The sequence below is a fragment of the Doryrhamphus excisus genome, chromosome 19 (assembly GCF_030265055.1).
Source record: "Doryrhamphus excisus isolate RoL2022-K1 chromosome 19, RoL_Dexc_1.0, whole genome shotgun sequence".
Classification (NCBI taxonomy): Eukaryota; Metazoa; Chordata; class Actinopteri; order Syngnathiformes; family Syngnathidae; genus Doryrhamphus; species Doryrhamphus excisus.
The window spans coordinates 11,574,214-11,598,067 of NC_080484.1; the positions used below are offsets into that span (position 1 = coordinate 11,574,214).

The 23,854-nt window shown below is 41.1% G+C and overlaps 1 long non-coding RNA gene across 4 annotated transcripts; it reads right to left on the minus strand.

The window, feature by feature from the left end:
- Nucleotides 1–5,342: 5,342 nt before the first annotated feature.
- On the minus strand, nt 5,343–23,554 carry LOC131107631 (uncharacterized). Of its 4 annotated transcripts, XR_009120285.1 has the most exons (6): nt 23,410–23,554; nt 21,064–21,124; nt 20,425–20,490; nt 8,812–8,919; nt 7,661–7,786; nt 5,343–5,903 (listed from the first exon to the last, which is right to left on the minus strand). It is a non-coding gene; the product is annotated as an uncharacterized LOC131107631 (long non-coding RNA). The 4 variants fall into 4 exon arrangements; XR_009120287.1 differs by lacking the exon at nt 8,812–8,919; XR_009120286.1 differs by lacking the exons at nt 5,343–5,903; nt 7,661–7,786; nt 8,812–8,919 and adding an exon at nt 11,498–12,162.
- Nucleotides 23,555–23,854: the final 300 nt, after the last annotated feature.

A 23,854-nucleotide genomic window follows, 5' to 3' on the forward strand; every position in this document is an offset into this window, starting at 1 on the left:
CCACAAGATGGCAGCAGAGGCAATGCAATACAAAATGATCATCAGTCTCATCCTTGTCACTTATTAATGATTTACTTCCCCCTGTATACACACTAACTATCGCATGAATATGGTTACACAAATTCAAATCCAAGAAATAAACACATTAATGTATTAAAATGAATAAAAATGACCCATTTACCAAATTAATAATAATATGTGTTATTTAACAGTATGTTTATTATTGTGGTTTGCAGTGGTATGGAAGTACATTGCATGTATGGTATGTAAACTAACATGAAAAGAACCTTCTATGTAGGCATGTGTTTTGCTCCCAGAAATTGTTTCCTGTTTTGCTGTGCAACAATGGTGGGAAGGATCTGGCCAGCCGTCTAGACAAGCGTCTAACACGAGCACGTCTGCCTGCTGCAGACACGTCTCCGTTTGCTTTTATTCTACACAAATCAAAGCCTGTGCTCGTTTCTTATCATGAGAATCAATGTATGACCTTCAGGTTTTTGTTGGCTTCTCTCGACACTATTTCTTACCTGTTACTGTCAACAAAAAGCGATGAAGTTATGCTCAGAAAGTACAATACTATACTAAACAATGTCGTTTTTTTATTTACCTCAAGGGAGATGGCAGCGTTTGTGGGTGCGCTGTGACTTTTTCTCCACCTACAGGGCCGTACAACTCACCATGAACAGCAACTACATGTCACCTTATGTATGACCTTTGACCAAACAACCCTCCTTACAGTCAGCCTGTGGTAAACTCCACTTCCCTTTTCTGTCACAAACCAAGAAACCTCACTTGTGAATTTGTTGATAACACTTCTGTGCACTCTCTAACCACATACTTTGCACCTCCAGAAGTAATACTCTTTTTTTTTTTTTTTAGTGTCCCCTTACACTTGCCTTGAGGTCAGAGTGAGGCTAAAGAAATGCATTAAAAAGGTAGAAAGTTACAAAGACCAGGGATAATTCATTGCACCTGCATGAACAATACCCAGAAACATAATCTACTATTTCCTGGAAGAGATGACACCCGCGTGAATGAGTGAAGATGCCCCATGCAGCTGCAGTGTCGCTTTCATGTTCATATGGTGCACACATGTACAACACTTACAGAGAGGTGCATCAATGTCACAGTCTATTTTCTGTTATATTGGGATATCATTTGTTTATATTCTGTTGTATTGTATTATTAGTATTTTTTCAAATTAAATTATGTCAACTAATTATTTTTATATAATTTTTATTTAATATAAAAACAAACAATAAATGTGCATTACTTAATGTGAATTTTATTTTTTTGTTGACTTGACGAAAATGGAAAAAAATGTATTATTTTGACATTATTTAATAATACTTTTTTATTATTATGTATTCGTTCATTTTCTACCGCTTCTCCTCACAAGGGTCAGGGGGGTGCTGGAGCCTATCCCAGCTGTCTTCGGGCGAGAGGCATCTTGAATCTTGAGGAATAAAAATGTAAGTACTTTTAAAATTATATACTTGACCAAACTTATAATACAGCTTCCTTTGTGGCATTATGCCATATAATATTTAGCCCTTTATAATTAGTGCATTTCCGATCAATTCCCAGTATATTATTTAAGTAATATAAAAAACATTAATCATCTTAAAATTTGAGCAATTGAGCAATTTCAACTGTTATTTTTTGCATTAAAATCTTTTTTAACTTAATTTTTAAAACAATTTAGAAAAAAGTTACCCAATTTTAAAGAGTCTGGTAGTGAAAGATTTGTGGGAAAACATTTTTTATTTATAAAATATATACCATAAATCATATTAATTCATTCATTTTCTACCGCTTATCCTCAAGAGGGTCGCAAGGGTGCTGGAGCCTATCCCAGCTGTCTTCGGGCGAGAGGCGGGGTACACCCTGGACTGGTCGCCAGCCAATCACAGGGCACATATAGACAAACAACCATTCACACTCACATTCATACCTATGGACAATTTGGAGTCGCTAATTAACCTAGCATGTTTTTGGAATGTGGGAGGAAACCGGGGTACCCAAAAAGAGATGGCCGAGGGTGGAATTGAACTCAGGTCTCCGAGTTGTGGTGTGTGTAGCCATTATTATGTATTATTTGATATTATTATATTTATCATATATTTACTTTTATTTTGACTATTGTCCTTGGTGAAAATGTAAAAAAAAATATTATTTTGACATTATTTTATAATTTAAAAAAAATACTGTTTCATATTTTTACTTTATGTTTTACTATTAATATTATGATTAACATTAAAAAACTGTTATATCAATTTTATTTCATTATTATAACTTCTTTGTTTACTTGTAAGCCCCCAGTCTATATAAGGAGTGGCCACTTTAATAGTGAAATATTGTGCATTAAAATAAATCCAATGAATAGTAAGTATGAAATTAAATTTATGCATGAATTTAAAGGGCTAATTCTACAAAAACAAGCCACAGTATGTAAAATACAGATACTTGTTACTGTGTTTTCCTTCACATGAAGCGCAAATATTTGCTTATTTATATATATTTGCTTATTTATATAGTTTATTGCAGTTTTGTTGTAAAAGACCTTCATATCTTGGCTGTCAGGTAACAACCTCCGCAGATGTTTTTTGCAGCTGGTTGGCTTCACTCCATCAAATGTGGATTTTCTTTTCTTTTCTACTGTTGTTAACTTTAAGCCAATGTCGCGGCTTCATTGCCCATTATTTATTCAGAGAATTTAAAAAAGATCCAAGAATTTCCTCCAAGGTTTTTTTTTTCTTCCGCTCTCTCCCCAAAGCACACCAGAGAGGTTTTAATCTTCTTACAAGGAGAGAGGAAGGGAGAAATGAATCTTGGTGAAGGGGTGACTTGATTATGTGGTGATGCAAGCTGTGCGCCTGTTTGGCTTTAATTAGCGTACTAGCGGGGCGTCCGCTCTTTTCTTTTCAACGCTTTGCAAAAGCGAGAGACGTCCCACAATAGAATCCCCCACAGAGTCACTTTTATCACAGACGCTGATGAGCTAATCTGCTTTATTAGCGCCGATGCACCATAGATTACGCTTACATTACATGAGGATTTATCACTCTTTGTTAAGTAGGAAACACGAATAGGACTCTCACGTTCTTGTATAAATAAACCGGTAGAGCAACTACACAACTTGTGCTTTTATGTCCAGTGGGATACATTGTGGTGGCCTACATCATAAATGTATTCAACTTTTCAAATTTGGAATTAACGGCTTCTCTCCAATTCCCAGTATTCCAGTGACTCAATAAAGCAAATGTTTAAATTAGGCCTGAACAAAACTGTAACTTTCATGCCTGTCTTTCAGCACGTTCATTGCCCTTGTAGCCCCCAAAAGCCTCCAGCTATAATTATCTATGCTGTGCACTGTGAGTAGGGAGCAGCCTCCCCCCCCTCCAGGGCTTCCAGGATTAATTACCTTTGCTTGGACTTCACTGCGTGAATAAAGCTGTCGGACACACTACACCTAACGTCTGACATCGAAGAGCGGGATTTATCTCAAGGAGGCCCCCTTGGATTAAGGGGTGCTAAATGATGAGGAGCAGAGTTTTTCTTGTATGGAAACACGTCATCCCAAAGAAAACAGAATGGAAATGGTGAGTCCTGTCTAAAAAAAAAAAAACAACCAAACACAGTCCCATCCACTTCTGTGAACCAGGAAGTAGCCTGCTCCCCAAAAGAGAACAAGGCTGTGTTCGAAACCGCATACTAACACTATCCACACTCCATACTGCAGACTCAATCTATCAGACAGTATGCAAAACGTTTACATTACAGCGTACTACATGATAAACCACAATGCATTGCGCCAGCCAATCATAGGGCACATATAGACAAACAACCATTCACACTCACATTCATACCTATGGACAATTTGGAGTCGCCAATTAACCTAGCATGTTTTTGGAATGTGGGAGGAAACCGGAGTACCCGGAGAAAACCCACGCATGCACGGGGAGAACATGCAAACTCCACACAGAGATGGCCGAGGGTGGAATTGAACACAGGTCTCTTAGCTGTGAGGCCTGCGCGCTAACCACTCGACTGACGTGCAGCCTGTCGCTCTATAATTCATTCATTCATTCATTTTCTACCGCTTTTTCCTCACGAGGGTCGCGGGGGGTGCTGGAGCCTATCCCAGCTGTCTTCGGGCGTAAGGCGGGGTACACCCTGGACTGGTCGCCAGCCAATCACAGGGCACATATAGACAAACAACCATTCACACTCACATTCATACCTATGGACAATTTGGAGTGGCCAATTAACCTAGCATGTTTTTGGAATGTGGGAGGAAACCGGAGTACCCGGAGAAAACCCACGCATGCACGGGGAGAACATGCAAACTCCACACAGAGATGGCCGAGAGTGGAATTGAACACAGGTCTCCTAGCTGTGAGGTCTGCGCGCTAACCACTCGACTGCCGTGCAGCCTGTCGCTCTATAATTGTTACATTAAATTGTATTATGCTTTTGGGTCACAACGGAACTGCCCTCCCTGGCCCCCAGAATCTAAAATGGTACAGTCCTGTCATACTCTTCATCTCAGAAATAGGAAGCAGCCTGTTAGCTAAGGAAAATGACCATAAAAACCAGGAAGTAGCCTACTAACTACCAAATGAATGGAGAAATCACAAACATGATTGATTGTATGTACTATATGTGATTGTAAATCGTATTCTATTTTTTACGTTTTTGTCACAATGCAATCATTGTGCCTCAAAATCTGAATGGTACAGTCCTGTCGTCTTCGTCATCCTCTTGAAACCTGGAAGTAGCCTTCTAGGCGAGAAAAATGACGATACAAACCAAGAAGTATCCTGCTCACTAACAAATCAATGGGGAAACAAACACAAATATATCTCTCTATGATTGTTATAGTAAATTATATGACATTTTTGCTTTGCGTTCCCCCCACCGCGGAATCTAAAATGGTACAGTCTCATCATCTTTATCCTATGTGAAGCAAGAAGTAGTCTGCTAGCTAACAAATGATTAACAAACAAAAATATGGCGCTCTATGATTGTACAGTAAACCTCGGATATATCAGACTCGGATATATCGGAAATTCGCTCACAATGGACAGATAAAAAAGAACCGATTTTTCTGTAATGCATTTCCAATAAAAATTCATTGCATATATCGGATTTTTTATAACGGATTTCGCCTATTTCGGACAAAATCTCCAGTCCCGTTCCAATGCATTTCCATTAAATTTCCCTCGCATATATCGGATGGCCGCATCGTGGCGCTCCGATTCGCCGAATCGTGACAGGCCGCTATACGACGTCATTTGCAGCGTTTGCAGCGTTGCCTGCGTGTCCAGGTACATTGGAAACATAGTCAAGGAAGTGCCTTTTTAGAACGGATAAAATCCGATCTACGCATATACCGGATATAAATCCGATATATGCGTAAAACGGACATTTTCCGGTATACGCATATCGGACAAAACCAGTGGGAACAATTGAATCCGATATATCCGAGGTTTACTGTAACAGTACAGTACAGTTTGTTAAATGGTAGTTTACATTAAAAAGCAAAGCTATTTTTTTTACAATTTACTCCATAATCAGGAGTAAAAAACTAATTAACAAAAACTATTTTGTGATGTGCATTACTGCCCCCTAGAGCACTGGAGTGTAAGATTACTGACTGCAAATGACTTCTTGTTATGAAGAGCACAATTGCAGCCTCTGGGCCGCCATCCATGCCTGGAAGGCTGCGAATGAAAGAGTGTAATGATATACTAATCAATCAAAAAAGGCTCCAGTACCGTCAATCCACATTTGAGTGTTTGTAGAAGACGCGGCGGGGTCAACCTGAACACACAAGGCGTCGGCACACCAAAGATAGTGAGAACAGTCATAGGAAGTCATCGCCCGCAGCTGGATCTGGCCTGGGAAGGAGAGAATCACAGCGCTCATTGTACTCCTCTCTTCCTGCCCAGGAAACCACTGTCACTTATGATCCTCGCTATTCTCACCTCGTCTGTCAGCGGCGTGCCACAGGGCGATAACAAACCAGGGATGACTAACAATGGCATCAAAAGCACATTCACAACAATGGCGACTTTTCAGTGTTAGGACTAAAAGACACACTGTGACCTCTCAAGATAAACAGATACACAACTCAACATGTCATGTGTCCATGCGACCTCTGACCTCAGCTACAAACGTTATTAAGTAAGTGTTTCACATAGGATTGCAATCTATGTGGGGCGGTGGGGGTCATCGTCGAACTAGCATAACAGGCCATCACACATGTGCATGTAATCGATGTAGCCGTCACCCACGCAAACCCTGTCATCATTTCCTGTCCGCGTCATGGGAATTTGCAGCAACTGTATAAGTATTGGGATCTCTGTGTGGAGTTTGCATGTTCTCCCCGTGCATGCGTGGGTTTTCCCCGGGTACTCCGGTTTCCTCCCACATTCCAAAAACATGCTAGGTTAATTGGCGACTCCAAATTGTCCATAGGTATGAATGTGAGTGTGAATGGTTGTTTGTCTATATGTGCCCTGTGATTGGCTGGGCGACCAGTCCAGGGTGTACCCCGCCTCTCGCCCAAAGACAGCTGGGATAGGCTCCAGCACCCCCCGTGACCCTCGTGAGGAAAAAGCGGTAGAAAATGAATGAATGAATGTAAATATTGGGTAATACAAGTGACTATAGGGGTGTTATTTCATGACTAGAGGGCTCTAATCATGTTAGAAAACATATTTAGAAGATCTTATCACAGTCCGGTCTGGAACCAATGAACTGTTTGGATCTCCGCTTGTAGTACTTTGAAATACTTCGCCTTTTGCGAGCGCTTGTATTTCATGGCTAAGTTCTTTTGCTTTGATTCACATTTTTTTGCAGAGTGGTGCAGCCCCATTACTAATATAATTATGCAAATAACACGACGGTCAGTGTCAGTGATTTAACAATGACTACGAATATGTCAGCAGATGCTTTACGATGAAAAGCGGCGATGTTGAACGCGACTCGGACGTGGTGCGCGAGTGTCAGAGGAATAACAATCAGCTCCGAGGCTGTGCTGTAAATCCTCCCTGACAGGACTGCTGAGATGGCGCTGCGTCCACGGCAACACTCGCCTGCTGCCTGCCTGCCTCTCTGTCCACACGGCAACAAAGCTCACACGGAGAGAAGGCCCTCCAACCAATCAGGACGCTTTGAAGGTGACAGGCCCGGGCCAGGTCTTCCTTCGCTCTCTTGTCGCTATGGCTGCTGCCGATGCCTTTTCTTTTGTTGTCGTTTTAGCGAGGATGGAGAGATGGAGTAAACGAGGGAGACACCCAGCAGGTTTTGTGCGTTTACGGGTGCTGCGGTGCATGGGCGTCAACGCCAGACGTGTGGGTAAACAAGTTGGCGGCAGATCTTTTTTTTTGAGTTTGCATATTTTCACGCTTTGAGGCACACTCAATTTGCTCTTTGACAGCACGTCTGCTGTTGCTAACACAAACTAATTCCTCAGTGGCATTAATGACACATAGTGTCATTATTGACATGGCACCTACAGGAAGTACAAATACGGAGTTGATTGGGGAAGATTCCAAAATAGATTCAAAATAACCACAAATGCTAACATTAGCATAGCATTTCTGCAGTCTTATGCTTCTTAGTACCAGATATAGTATAGTATAACACTGACCTAGCATGATGGGGGGGGATTATGTTTCACATCTGCCCTGTGACGCATGCCATGGTGTCTTCCTAGTGGAACTGGGCGAGGTGGCTGGAGACCGGGAAGTTTGGTCTTCCCGACTTAGACTGCTGCCTTCGTGACCCAGATTGGGGATAAGCAGAAGAAAATGGGATGTAAAACAAGTCAAAATATGTGGAAAAAAACACAAAAATACATTCATTCATTCATTCATTTTCTACCGCTTTTTCCTCACGAGGGTCGCGGGTAGTGCTGGAGCCTATCCCAGCTGTCTTTGGGCGAGAGGCGGGGTGCACCCTGGACTGGTCGCCAGCCAATCACAGGGCACATATAGACAAACAACCATTCACACTCACATTCATACCTATGGACAATTTGGAGTCGCCAATTAACCTAGCATGTTTTTGGAATGTGGGAGGAAACCGGAGTACCCGGAGAAAACCCACGCATGCACGGGGAGAACATACAAACTCCACACAGAGATGGCCGAGGATGGAATTGAACCCTGGTCTTCTAGCTGTGAGGTCTGCGCGCTAACCACTCGACCGCCGTGCCACCAAAAATACAAAATATATATAAAAATACAATAATACAACAAAAACAAAAAAGTTGTAAAAGTGAAAAATATTAACAACAAAAAGAGTTCATAATAATCTTAGATTTTTATCAGGATTGTATGATAATATCGGGCCACCGATATTGGCATAAAAATGTAATATCGGTCAACATCGGTATCGTTTTTTTCCTGTAATGAAAGCCAATATAGGGTCAAATCTACGAGGTGTGTTAGCATGAGCAAATCAAGCGCTCCAAAAACTAATTTTTATTTATCATATGATGAATTAATTACTGTGGGTCCATTTTGTTGAAAGATTTCTTATGCTTTGACATTAACAGAGCTCTTAAAGGGATTTTAACAGCGCCTCTTTATAAGGAATCCTTCCAATTTATTAGCGCCTTTATAGGGCCGCTGTTTAGTCTCCAGACTAATTAATCACGCAAACGCTGTCCAGCCGTGGCGTGACGAGGTCCGCGAGGAAGGCTCAAATATCTTTGCAAAGGGACGGGCCGTCACAATGGATTTATTGTACATGTGTCCCGGGGTGACCTCTGTTGGACGTGTGCGTGCGTGTTATTACTGGAGCCTGCTGGAGTCCATCTGGGCGCTTCCACGCGTGCCTAAAAAAAAATACTCCTTCCTTCCTGGACGCCTAGCTCCTTTGCTGTCACGGCCCAATGAGGAGATACTGTCAGGAAGAATAACGTTAAGGTTTGCCGCGCCTTCTTTTGAGTTGGTTTGGTCCAGTTTGTAAAAGTCAGATGTACAGTAAACCTCGGATATATCTGATTCAATTGTTCCCACTGGTTTTGTCCGATATAAGCGTATACCGGAAAATGTCCGTTTTACGCATATATCGGATTTATATCCGGTATATGCGTAAATCGGATTTTATCCGTTATAAAAAGGCACTTCCTTGACTATGTTTCCAATGTACCTGGACGCGCAGGCAACGCTGCAAACGCTGCAAATGACGTCGTATAGCGGCCTGTCACGATTCGGCGAATCAGAACGCCACGATGCGGCCATCCGATATATGCGAGGGAAATTTAATGGAAATGCATTGGAACGGGACTGGAGATTTTGTCCGAAATAGGCGAAATCCGTTATAAAAAATCCGATATATGCAATGAATTTCTATTGGAAATGCATTACAGAAAAATCGGTTCTTTTTTATCTGTCCGTTGTGAGCGAATTTCCGATATATCCGAGTCCGATATATCCGAGGTTTACTGTATATAAATGACTCCAGTTCGCACCTGCAACAGGAACACATTGACTCATGGTGATGTGTGATAAAAGAGGGAGTCCTACGGTAGGGTTAAATCATCTCTACTGTTGAATTGTGCTAATGTAAACATGTGTAGATGATCACAATGTGCATTCCAATACACTACCTGAGTGTAGTTGCTCTACCTAGTGGTGAAGTTAGTGAATTACAGCATACGATACAAGCAGGCGATATGAAAGGTGTCATGCAAATGACAGTAAATCTCTTAATGCTTTGTCAGTGGTGCTGATGTTGTCCTCCTCCAGGCACGCACTCCATCTGTGGCCCACAGGGCTCATTGGGAGTGTTACAACAAGGTGGAGGAGCGTCCAATGCGGTCCCCGCGGGGACCGTCTCGTTGTCACTTGTGATCAGGGCCAACTTGGTGCGGTGTGTGCAAACTTGATTACGGCCACAGAGCCACAAAGAGGCGTGTGGTCGTGTGTGAACAGCGGAGGGCTCAGTGGGAGTCTTTGTGGATCACACAGGAGGAGACCATATCAAAGGAAAGTTTGGTCCCAGGGTCTAAATGTAGAGGAATGTACTAATGACTTGTCAATGAGGATGTGAAGGAGCATGCTATGGTTACACTTGCACAATTCAACACGGCCAAAATGACAAAAAAGCTGTAGTATGCATGCCGTGTCACTAGTTTGCGCTGTAAATTAGATTAGTACGATTAAAAAAAACAAAACAAAACTATTATAGCTGTCCCTCGCAACATCGCTCACAGTTCGATTATTGCTCTCTCGCCTAAGCCTGGTTTTCCATAAATGAATGAATAGCCATAGCTATGACTATGGTCTATTATTAGTCAAAACAAAATGATATGTAGCAATCTGATCACAGACCAGAGTTTAGAAAACATACATTTGAGACTAAATATTAGTTAGCTTGCTTGCGACCTAGCAGCTGAGTGCCTGCAGCATTTAAGTTGCACAATGTGGTGTAAACAATGAATAATGGGAGTGTAAAGGTGACTATAGGGGTGTTATTTCATGGCTACAGGGCTCTAATAATGTCAAAAACTACGAAAATATAGATAGATAGATAGATAGATAGATAGATAGATAGATAGATAGATAGATAGATAGATAGATAGATAGATAGATAGATAGATAGATAGATAGATAGATAGATAGATAGATAGATAGACTCCCTTTATTGTCATTGCACAAAAACACAGTAGTGAAATTGCCAACGAAATGTCGTTGCCTGGCTCCCATATAATAACAGACACAAAAGAAGATACGTAATAATAAATAATAATAATAATAATGTGGAGAATAAATAGACACCAAATATGAACAACATAATGTAAAGTGCAGCGTGAACAGTAAATTGCCCAAATAATTTAAATAATTAAAATAAATAATAATAATGTAAGTAAGGTAGAGGGGCTTATTTGGCATTCAGCAGTCTGATGGCCAGGGGGGAAAATATTCCATTGTAATATTGAATCCAGGTCCGTTTGGACCAATGGAGCGCTATAAATGAGGGACAACCGTAGTCAATTTTTTCACAATATCATTACAGAAGTATAACTATATATTGTTTTTGTTAAAGATATTATGCTTATGTAGAAAAATACTTTAATTAAAATATGGAAATTTAAATATTTTTCTTCAATTAGAAGTGATTTAATATTTTCAAAATGTCAAAAATATTTATATTTAAAATACAAGCTGTACAAAAATACAAAAAATATTTTAATTAATACTACTTAAAAAAACTAAAAATATATATACAGTATACAATATATACAGATATATTAAATACTTCTCTAATGCCAAGTATTACACAATAATAACAATCATTGAAATAAAAACATTATTATATTGATTGAATCAGTCTTAAATTTGAATTATATTTTGTAAAAGTTCAAAATGAAAACAATATTTATAATATTTGAATTAAAAATATGTTATATCCACTATATCAAGAGTATTATTAACAATGAACAATTAAAAAATGAATAAATGTAGGATTAGACAGAATATAGAAATGATGAGGAAAATGCAACTTTGACTTGATGAGCTAATAATAACAGAACATTTACATACAAGTAAAATACTACTAACATTTTGTATGAACTAGTATATTAAGTAAGGTATATATTTGAAAATGTACATGATTAATAAGTAAAATAAAGGCCATTTGTTGAATAAAGACAAGGTTATGTGAAAGTTGGTATGGCTAAGAGTACAATACACGACTGAGATAATAAAATAAGCCGTCCAATTGTAGTGTTTATGTGTAGAGATGCCACAAAGGTCAGTAAATTGGTTGTCATGTCCGAAAATATCCTGTGTGGATTAAAATGTCATTCCTGACGTAAAGCGTGGGCCCGTTTGGCACGTCCAGCGATACGTAAATTTAGCTCTCAGCTGGCGAATCATCTCCCCCCCTTCGCCGCGCACCTCCAATTTTCCCACGGCGCTCCGTCCTCGACAGTTGCTCGGGGGCCGTTATGCCAGACAGGTGCTTTCGCCGGGCGCAGGTTTGCCCGCCGTGACCTTGACTCCTTTACGGTGAGAGCGGCTCTCGTTGTTTACATTACTCAGTGGCTTAAAAGGAGCCACGGCGGGCCTTTTCATTAACGGCAGCGTGTTTGGACAACGTCTGCTTTGCGAGGCGTTGACTGTCTTGTCTCTGTGTGCTCTGTCTCCATCAAACGTGCAAACACAATAAAGCTTTCTTAGCCTCCGCACTTCAAAGACCTCACACTTCAATAGGTGTGAACGCAATATGATAACAAAATGGCAAACATTTGAATAGCGCTCTTTCTGCTTCAATTATAATGTCACCTTTGCTTTCTTTTTTAAACACGCAGCAATAACGTTCAAACACATAGCTGGGCTACATAAGCAGAAAACTACAATACTTCACAACTTTCATTCATTCATTTACTACGGTCATGGAGGGATGCTGGAGCCTATCCCAGCCGACTGGTCGCCAGCCAATCGCAAACTATAAAATTTCAAGTGGACCTATTACGCTTTTTGCACTTTTTAATAATAATACAGTAAACCTCGGATATATCGGACTCGGATATATCGGAAATTCGCTCACAACGGACAGATAAAAAATAACCGATTTTTCTGTAATGCATTTCCAATAAAAAATTCATTGCATATATCGGATTTTTTATAACGGATTTCGCCTTTATTTCGGACAAAATCTCCCGTCCCGTTCCAATGCATTTCCATTAAATTTCCCTCGCATATATCGGATGGCCGCATCGTGGCAGGCCGCTATACGACGTCATTTGCAGCGTTGCCTGCGCGTCCAGGTACATTGGAAACATAGTCAAGGAAGTGCCTTTTTATAACGGATAAAATCCGATTCACGCATATACCGGATATAAATCCGATATATGCGTAAAACGGACATTTTACGGTATACGCATATAACGGATTTCGCTTATATCGGACAAAACCAGTGGGAACAATTGAATCTGATATATCCGAGGTTTACTGTAGTACATTTTATTTGTATAGCACTTTTCACAATACTCAAAGACACTTTACAGAAGAATGAAGTTGAATAAAGTAAGTAAACAGAATAGAAGACACACCAAAATACAACATTCATTGGTTAATACACAGTTAAAACATGAGTAAAAGCGGGGAGAGGCGGGGCCCCTGACCTATATATGTCATTAGAATGTTGTATATGTTTAGCTGACACTTTACAGGTTGTTGATTCCCGCTAAAAATGAAAAATCAAGTCAAAAAGTAAGCTAGTACGGAATAATAAGCGCACAGCTCCGCCTCATCCCAAACATTCCAAACGAGCTTTCCCTGCAACTGAAAGTTCTGACCTCGCTGTTGAGAAGCCTGACCTTTAGGCCTGGGCTCCAGTTCGCCTTGACCCCAGCGCAAGTGCATGATAATGTAATGCCCCCCCGCCACACACCCACCCACCCCCTTTGCCCCCAGGCTGGGGTCTGAGTACATGCTGCAAATACCTGGAGTGTGGGTTGACTTACGGCGTTAGGGCGTGCACATGAGCAGCTGCCGTGTTGCTGAGTGCATGTGAGGCGATGTACATACATGTGTGTGTGTGTGTGTGTGTAACGTATATGAATGTATATGTGTGTTTATAGGCTACAGCATCAACATGCACGGGATGCTTGCCAAGCTATGTGCTGCATGCGCAACAGGAGGGACAAGCCGGTTCATGTGTCAGGGGAACGTTGTTGACACAACACGCCGAGAGGTTGCGTCGCAGATGTTGCGGCGGCGTGAGATTGCGTGTGTTATCAGCGCACACACACGTGCACACATGTGACACATGACAACATATAGGGTGTCTTTAAACAACACATCATAGAGGAAGCCTGCTCGCAAACAATAAGGGATGTTTCCTCGCCATTATGCGGCGGGCGGCGATAAGAGCGCAGATAACCTCACTTGGCACGCTGCGCTATTTTGGGACGAGTGGGCTCTGGAAAAACAGGATATCCAACCTTGTTTTCGCTTGCCGCTTTTTTTTTTTGTAATCTGCTGAGTTTTATAACAGCATGGAATTAGACGGCTCCATTAAACTGTCCTGTACATTTTTACTGTACAGTAAAAGGTTGAACCCAATGACCTCCCGCAGCTCGGAGTTGAAAATCAATAGAGTTCTGGATTTCGGAGCTAGGACGATAATCCCTGAAAGGTTTGAAGCATGTCAGGCATAAAATTTGACGGGTTTTTGTTTGATTTTGACCTTTTTCAGGGGTGCAATCATCTAAAATCAGTAGGGTTCTCGCTGGGATGGATTAACCATACACACACATTCAAACAAATATTCAGAATGGAAGGTCGCCAGAATGAAAAAATATCTGACAATAATTTCCACTACGACAGATGTATGACCGACAAAAGGGGCTCACTCTATTCATACCGTTGTTCTACGGAACAAAGGTGCTGAAATCAATGCAGAGTTGAACCCTCTTCCTGCCTGTTTGGAAGCGCATGCACATGGCAAAATATGGAGGCCAGCAAAATCACAGAGGCCACAAATCATTTTCATTTATTCAGTGGTTAGCGCGCAGGCCTCACAGCTAGGAGACCCGAGTTCAATTGCACCCTCAGCCATCTCTGTGTGGAGTTTGCATGTGCATGCGTAGGTTTTCTCCGGGTACTCCGGTTTCCTCCCACATTCCAAAAACATGCTAGGTTAATTGGTGACTCCAAATTGTCCATAGGTATGAATGTGAGTGTGAATGGTTGTTTGTCTATATGTGCCCTGTGATTGGCGGTGTACCCCACCTCTCGCTGAAGACAGCTGGGATAGGCTCCAGCACCCCCAGCGACCCTCGTGAGAATAAGCGGTAGAAAATGAATGATTAATTATGGAATGTATTATCGTCCCAAGGCCAAGTGCCCACGAGTGCCAGGTGAGAAACACTATTGACTTGCAACTCACCAGGATGAACCCAGAGTTTCATCCATTCCTTATTTATAATTATTACACATCATTTTCTGCATGTAAAACTCTGATTACTTTCAAGAAAATGTATTTTTCTTAGTCTGGCGCGTATGAATTGGATTTACATCATTTCCTGTGGAAAAATTGTATCGCTTTTCTTCAAACCTTTTGGAACAAATTGACTCATTCAATAACAAAGACGTATTTATACGTTTTTAAAAACCCAAAGATCTGATTCCAAAGACATATTTATACGTCTTTTTAGTACGAGAGGCAAAATGATGGCGCTCGTGCACACTGAAAAAATGTCACTACTGGAGCAGTTTTAAGCTATAAAAACGGCCACAAGGTGGCAAAAGCACATTTGATAAGCTCTCGGCATGGACCTTTCGCAGGTAAAAACACACCCGACAGCAAGGAGGACGTGGAAGGGCATGGAGGAGTGTAGCGTGCAGAAGGCTATGCATTGTATGGAAACCATCAATTTCGTTGTACTTGTTACAATGACAATAAAGGACTATTCTATTCTATTCTTTAACACTGATACGCACACAGTTTAGTTCCAACTGTAACAATTGTAAATGGTGTTATGTTTGTAAATAATTATTTTCATATAAAACAACCCTTTCATGTAATTTTTATGTTGTGATATAGTTAGATACTGTATTTGCACTGTTGCAAAAGCAAAAAAAAAATTTGTGTCAGAGTGAAAGTTATGCTTTTCTTGTTGGGAACTGTTATTTTCCTGAAATGTACCTATGTTGTACTGCTGATGACGAAAGAAAAATATTCAGTGTGCCTTGAAAAATCAGTCAAAATCATCTAAAAATGTCTGACACTGAAGGGACAGTCTTTTGATAAACTGTACTCCCTAAAAGTTGAAAGAAAAACACTAGAAAATTGTGACCGCTAGAGCAAAAATCAATACAATGCAAAAATGTATAAGGTTCTTGTCGAAATGTAGGCTAGTCATTTAGCTAGAAAAAATATCAGCAGTGCTGATTTGTTATATCCGATCTTGATAAAGAGTAAAAAGACTGAGAAGTCTGAAAATAAACTTTTCAATGGCACTGGTGTGACTACAACCACAATAAACCGCTACTTCCTGGTTGGCGGGGACTAAACATATAATTAATAAGATCATCATGTTTATTTACAAGTAGCAGATAACAACAAAAAGGTAGCATGCTGACCTTCCCCATCGTTGTGGGACTTTCCGAGCTCTTATCTAACACTTAATAAAGTGACGCGTTTACAGCAAGATATTTTACTGCCCTCTTTATACAATACACTTGGCTGCTTAAGCGGGTTAATCATTACCAAGCCAGGACCAGCATTCTCCATGAGTAGCCCCCACTTTACAGTTCACATCCACGCTTGTCCCCATAGAACTCCCATTGGTACTATGTTTTCTTTGGACGCCATAATGTGCTCTTATCTAATGGGTGTCAACTATTGGAGTCATGCGGCAGCTGCCGTCACACTCAGCAAAGCTATGGCGCTAAAAATATAAACAACTTGTGCCACTGTCACTGAGACGTGCCAGGAAAATTACACTTAAGAAGGTTTGCAGATAATAACAATGCTAACAATAGTTAAGGCTTCTACATTGTTTCTAGATTAGGTTTGAAAAAAATAATAAAGTCAAAATTGGATGGGAATAAAGTAATGATTATAAGATTAAAATTAAATAAAAAAATACCCAAAAAAGGCTGAACTTTTCCAAAAATAAAGTCAAAATATTCAGGGAAAAATGTTATATAATGAGAAAAAGTCACAATTTTACGAGAATAACATATAATTGTGTACTGTACAATCATTTTAGGAGCATAAACCTGAAACCTTCAAGAAAAATGTATTTCTCAGTCATTTTATGATGAAAAAACAAACAAAAACGTTGTTTAAAATAACATTTACAAGAAAAAAGAAAAAAAAAAGAAAAAGTTAAAATAATAAGACAAAAAACTTGAAAAAAGTTGCAATGTTTGGAGAATAAATTATATAATATTATAAGGAAAAATAGAGTCATTTCAGTATAATAAAGTTGAAATATTAAAGAAAACCCTTTTTCTTATAACCCACACAGAAAGCTTTCTAGATCTTCCAGAATCTGCACCTACTCCAGCAATTTCCTCATTCCACCCACAGTCCGCCTGCAGGCACGCCCACAACATTGTGATTGGTCACATTCAGCTTGGGCAGCCTGTACGCGGGCACCCCCATATAAGGAAGTCTGGCTCACTATGAGGTCACAAGGAGCCGGTGTTAGAATACAACATTAGAACTACATTTATAGGTCAGACCAATCATAGGTGAGACGTAAATAACATTAACGGACCACAGCACTGGTCATAGGGTCCCATTATAAAACAGACAGTAGTATCGTGAGATCGCCAACTACTGGCCTGGCATGCATATAACAGTGTTTTGTTTAGGGAGGCTGAATCTTAAAACCTGTCTAAAAGCGCAATATCTTCAGAGGAGACACACCAAAACATACATTTTTTGTGGTTACATTATTAATGAATATTGTACAATGGGACATCGCCAACTAGTGGCCTGGCCTGCATATGACAGTGTGTTTTGTTGCTAGGCTGTGGTTATGTAAACATAGCATTAGTGGTCCAGCACTGCAGTATTATAATTTCAATAGTATCTTAAGGCAACAAGGGTAAAAACACTGTGGGATTTTGAAGGCACCAGCTGTGTCTCAAAGTAAAGCAGAGACATTGTAACCGGAGATAGGTTAGGGGAGGGCGGAGGAGGGGGGGCAGCCAAAAACAAGCAGGATGGATTAGCACAAGACAAGACAAGAGGTGGTTCTCCTTTCTGATCAGATAACAACATTTTGATACAATATGAAAAGACGCGACACAATGCAGAACTAAAAGCTCAAAATAGACGGAATAAATGATGTCATCTTTGATAATGCTGCTGGCGACGGCTTGAATTTGTCTAGTCAGCATGCTATGAATTGATGTCCTCACAACTTTGTCATACTTGACCCTTTGCGCCGCTCTGGACTCCACGGCCTGTGTATTATTGTGTGGGAGTGTGTGTGTGTGTTAGCAGCTGGATGTCATTACTCCTGTTTGTGTGCTGCACTTCACTCAGCTCCCCTCTTGGCCTTTTCAGAGCGTCTGGTCGTGTCTCAATGCACCGCGCCGCGAGCAAAAGGTTTCAAAGTGAAACGGTAAAAAAAAACCCGCCCCGTGACTCAACATACTGGGACATGATTTGGGTTTGTTGACTGATTTATGGTGATTTTCCGTGGTCACGACGATTAAGAAGGAGTGGGCTCGTCCCTGAGCCGTGTCCAAATACATTTGTTCTGTCAAGTTTTAAATGTCGCTTCTAATTAGTCACTCGTCTACACAATCCTACAGGATGGTGCCAGGCTATTGTGTTAGTTTACCAGGTAACGAACCTTATTTGGTAAGCTAATTCAACCAAACTAGGTGGACGAAACTGCTAGCATGGGGCAGCTAACAATACAATGTAACGAAATTGTTGTACTGTTGTGTAAAATGCCTAAAAATTTAATAGTTTTGAAATTAGAGCATACAAAGCCTATTTAGGACTTTCTAAATACACTTTTTAACATCATTAGAGCTTCCTATACATGAAATAACACCCCTATAGTCACCTTTACACTGTTATAATAAGAAAACAGACAGCTGTAAGGCTGCACAGCGGACAAGTGGTTAGCACCAGGGCCACACAGCTAAGAGACCCGAGTTCGAATCCACCCTCAGGCCATCTCTGTGTGGAGTTTGCATGTTCTCCCAGTGCATGCGTGGGTTTTCTCCGTCTTCCTCCCACATTCCAAAAACATGCTAGGTTAATTGGCGACTCCAAATTGTCCATAGGTATGAATGTGAGTGTGAATGGTTGTTTGTCTAAATGTGCCCTGTGATTGGCTGGCTACCAGTCCAGGGTGTACCGAAGACAGCTGGGATAGGCTCCAGCACCCCCCGCGACCCTCGTGACGATAAGCGGTAGAAAATGAATTTAGTTTGTTACGTACAAGTTTGAAGAAAAAGTTTATTGATGAAGCGCTTTTTGCCGTGTTTTTTTCCACCAGCAGTATGAGGGTCATGTCATGATCGTACATCCGGTTTGACCGATTTTTTCCATTTTGAGGCATCTTCCCCACCCACAAGGACGTCCAAATTAACAATCATTATCGTTACGTGCTGTTTATTCTGCCTAGCAACACGTAGGTTTGTTTCCTGGTATGTCACTTACATAAGAGGTCTCCTTATACAACAACAAACAAAAAAAAAACTCAAAAACAAGGTATCACATTGCATAAGTAGGTGTCGTCAGCTGTGCAATTAAACACACGTGAGCCTCCCTGCCGTGACGCAGCTTTGCGTGACACTAACGCGGAAGAATAAGGTTGTTTTTGCAGCCGTCAGCAAAAGGAACCCGCCAAACCAGAAGAGGAGCTCGGCGATGTAGGCCAAAACGTGTTGTTGAACTAGACGGTGACGTGTGTTGGCGAAAACGACACCGAGTTCACCTCAGCGATGCGGCGCGCAGCTGTGTCCTACGGTGGCATCGGGACAAAAGGGAAGGAAGGAAAAGAGGCGCACGCTGCCTCATTGTTCCCAGCACTTCAACGTTGTGAGCTCTGTGCCTGAAGCGCGCTATCATGTTGTGGCACGGCAGCGCATGAGGGCTTTTATCCATGACAGGAAGACGGCAAAGTGACGCAGGAAACCGCAGCAGTGAAAAGGTCATGCGGTGGACTTCCTCTGATTGACTTGACTGACAATTAAGGCTGTAAAATATATTACACATTAGTGGCTGCTCAAAAACAAATACACAGTTGTCCCTCGTTTAGCGAAGTTAACCGTAAAAAAGTTCATTCATTCATTCATTTTCTACCGCTTTTCCTCACGAGGGTCGCGGGGATGCTGGAGCCTATCCCAGCTGTCTTTGGCCGTGAGGCGGGGTACACCCTGGACTGGTCAGCCAATCACAGGGCACATATAGACAAACAACCATTCACACTCACATTCATACCTATGGACAATTTGGAGTCGCCAATTAACCTAGCATGTTTTTGGAATGTGGGAGGAAACCGGAGTACCCGGAGAAAACCCACGCATGTACGGGGAGAACATGCAAACTCCACACAGAGATGCCCGAGGGTGGAATTGAACCCTGGTACCCTAGCTGTGAGGTCTGCGCGCTAACCACACAACCGCCGTGCTGCCCTCCGTAAAAAAGTTAATTTCCGCAAAAATTCACTATTAACACTATTATTATCGCAGTTATGGTAGAGGTACAATCTTAAAACAGTTGTAAACAGTTGTAAAACAGTTTTTAACATTAATAGAGCTCTCTAGACATGAAATAACACCCCTATGGTCACATTTACACTTGAAATACCCAATGCAGAAGACATAATAACAGAAAATAAGCCATCTGAGACATATATAAGCCATTTAAGACAAGAGCTGTCCTATCTAGTGCAACAGGTGTGTGTCCCACCTTGTCTTTGAGGCGAAACATCTTCTAAGACAACCGGATCAGTCCAGTTGCGATTGATTGAATGCCCTGAGGAAACAAATAAAGTCAATAAAATAAAGTAAATTTTGAAAAATTAGGCTGGAGAAAAGTTACAATGTTACAGTATGGCAGTGTTTTCTGTCATGTCCCCCCACATGGGACAGAAATATGTTTTTGCATGTTGAGTACTAGAAATGTGTATATGTTGGTAGGTCTGCATTGAAATGAGAGCGGCGCATCCCTTCCCTTCCAGGACTTCTCATGGTCTAGAAACTTGTGTGCGCTCCCTACAGTGTCCTCCTGGTTCCAGGCCTCTTCTCTCCCAGGATGAAGTGTAGCGGAGTGGGCCAATGCCAAGAGCGCCCCCCCCCCCCCCTTTCCCCCCTACTGGGCTTGTTTGGGGACATCTGCTGCCATGCCCAAATATTGTTTTTGGCTGAGCGGCTGCTTGCACAGAATAGAGCACGGAGACTATTTTTACCCCAGCGGGGATGGCTGTGTTAACATATAAAACAATGCCTGCATACCGTGCTCGTCCATCTGTGATGACGACAGTGTATGTGGGACCTTTCACAGTCGCAAAATGCTGCCTTGCTCATTGGAACAACAAACACGCATTACCCTGTTGATGCAGTGCTATGCTCCGCAGTCTCCATGTGGCTGCAGCGCTCCTCTTTCTGTCCTGTTGGGAGGAAAAAAAGGAGAAAAACATGACATTTAATTCTTGTAATATTTGGACTCAAATCTCATCAATGTTGGAAAATGGAAAAAGCTTGAAAAGAAACTGACACCAAATAACTTTTCAAATGATCTTGTACTCTACCCTCACCTTTGACCTTTTGGTCACCTTGGGTCATCTGCTTTAAAATCTTTGGTGTTTCTAATTAAAGACAACGAGGCACAGAAAATGCCTTGCATATAAAAAGAGCTTGCACATCAACCTCACCTTTGACCTTTAAAATCGGTACTGTTGTCCCTTTGAAATAAATATCCATTCATTCATTCATTTTCTGCCGCTTTTCCTCACAAGGGTCCCGGGGAGTGCTGGAGCCTATCCCAGCTGTCTTCGGGTGAGAGGCGGGGTACACCCTGGACTGATCGCCAGCCAAGCACAGGGCACATATACGCAAACAACCATTCACACTCACATTCATACCTATGGACAATTTGGAGTGGCTAATTAACCTAGCATGTTTTTGGAATGTGGGAGGAAACCAGAGTACCCGGAGAAAACCCACGCATGCACGGGGAGAACATGCAAACTCCACACAGAGATGGCCGAGGGTGGAATTGAACCCTGGTCTCCTAGCTGTGAGGTCTGCGTGCTAACCACACGACCGCCGTGCCGCCCGAAATAAATATCCACTAGTACAAATATCACAATTGTTGTCTCCAGCCAGTTTGGCACCGGAGCCAAGCGGCGATTTCTCTAATTGCATAAGAAGACATACGATTATTTTAATTGGATTCCCCAAAGCTCATTAACGAATCCCGTTTACGCCACAAACCGCCACTACACGCCCGTTACTTCATTAGCTAAACATCGTGCATGTACTGTACCTGCACGTCGCCGAGCAATTATGTCACCGTGTCAGCTGACAGTCCAAAAAAAAAAAGCAACGTCGGTCGGCAGCATCAGGAGCCAGACCGTTGTAAACAAGCTGGCTGCATGCTAGGATATGTAAAACAGGAACGACGACAGTAAAAACAAGTTTGGCAGAAGATGCTAACGTGATAGTGAACAACACGGCCTCAGGGTGAGTGGATTTTAATGCTGCTTTGTTTTGCTTTCTCATCACTTTAAGTTTTGACACGGCTCATGTTTGGCACCAAGAAAATAACATTCAACACTTTTTGGCACGCAATCGCTGGCCTTTGGCTTTACCCTTGTCATATAAACATTTTTTTTTTAAATAATATGGACTTTTTGTGATTATTTTCTTGCAAATATTATGACTGTAACTTATAAACAGCCCTAACTATCAAATTATAACTTTATTTTAATAAAGTCCATTTTTTTCCTCTAAGGTTGAATACTTTATTCTCATTCATTACTATAAATATAATCATAAAAATGTTTTCCTTAAAATTTCCTTAAATTACATTATAAATATAATAAATAAATATATACATAAATATACATAATACATAAATATAATTTTTAATATATTTTTTCTTAGAAAATTACATTATTTGATGGCATATCATATCATAAATTATCATTAACAATGAGGGTTTTTATTTAAAATGGCAACACTTCATTCTCATAACATTACAATTAAAAAAACCTAAAATAAAATCAGTTTTACCTTATAAAATTACCAATATGATACCAATCATTAATTCTCATGAATTCACAATATCATAAAAAAAATCTTATTTTCCTTGTAAAACGACATTCTTCTCATAATATTAACACTTTGGCACTTTCTACCAAGTTAAAGTAAATATTTTAACTTTATTATTGTGCTGTGACTGTCATTTTCAGTACCTGCTTTCTGCTTTCATTGGTCGACCTAGCTGTCAATCATGACAGGTCATCCTCGTTCACGTTGTACTTGTATTTGTTTATTATCTTATTTAGGACCATAAATGTGCCAAATATGTCCCCAAATACTACCACCCGAGTTTCTATTATGATCTAAAGCGTTTATTAACCAGTTCTCATCGTTGTGGCTCCATAACGACAATAAAGCGGCAGACACGCAAATGGGATTTGAAGCTTGATTACATGCTGAGATGTCTTCCCACAGTCTCGGACAGAGAAAGTTGTGTTTTGGAGGCTCCAGAGGCTGTTTGGCAGTCTGAAGCAGGCCTGTACGCTCATCTGTCTTCAATTAAGACGCCAGTCAGCTCAGCAGCACATAAATACCCACTTATCATCCTGATACGACCCTGGGAGGAGGCACCACAGCTCCCCTCATGGCTCCTTTACTTCAATTAAGAAGGGAGAGGTTGAAATAGTACCTGGTCTGCTCGGTATGGAGAGTGGGTGACGTGATATTGGTCAAAAAAGGAGCAAGTAAACACACAACCTAGCTTACTATCTTATTACTTTTCCGCCATTGTTGTTTGTTAGCCTGTTCAGACCGATGCGTTCAATGTAGCTTGGTTTTCGTAGTTTCGCTCAGTACTAAATGGGAAACCGAAGCAACGATGTGTATTAGAGTGCGCCACCCTCAGGATTGGAGTATAGGAAAAGCCATAAAGGTGAAATTGCTTGAAGCATTTCATGTCAGATTGTAAACCGATGCCATGATTGACAGGTTGCCCCTCCCTCCCTCCTTCCTTCCTTCCTTGACCCTCTTTGTTTTTTGTTTTTTTCTTTTTCTTTCCCCCCCAGCATGTTGTCAAAGGTGATAATTGAAATGTCATGGCTTGGTAAAACACCTTCAGCGGCTCTGTCGGAGTG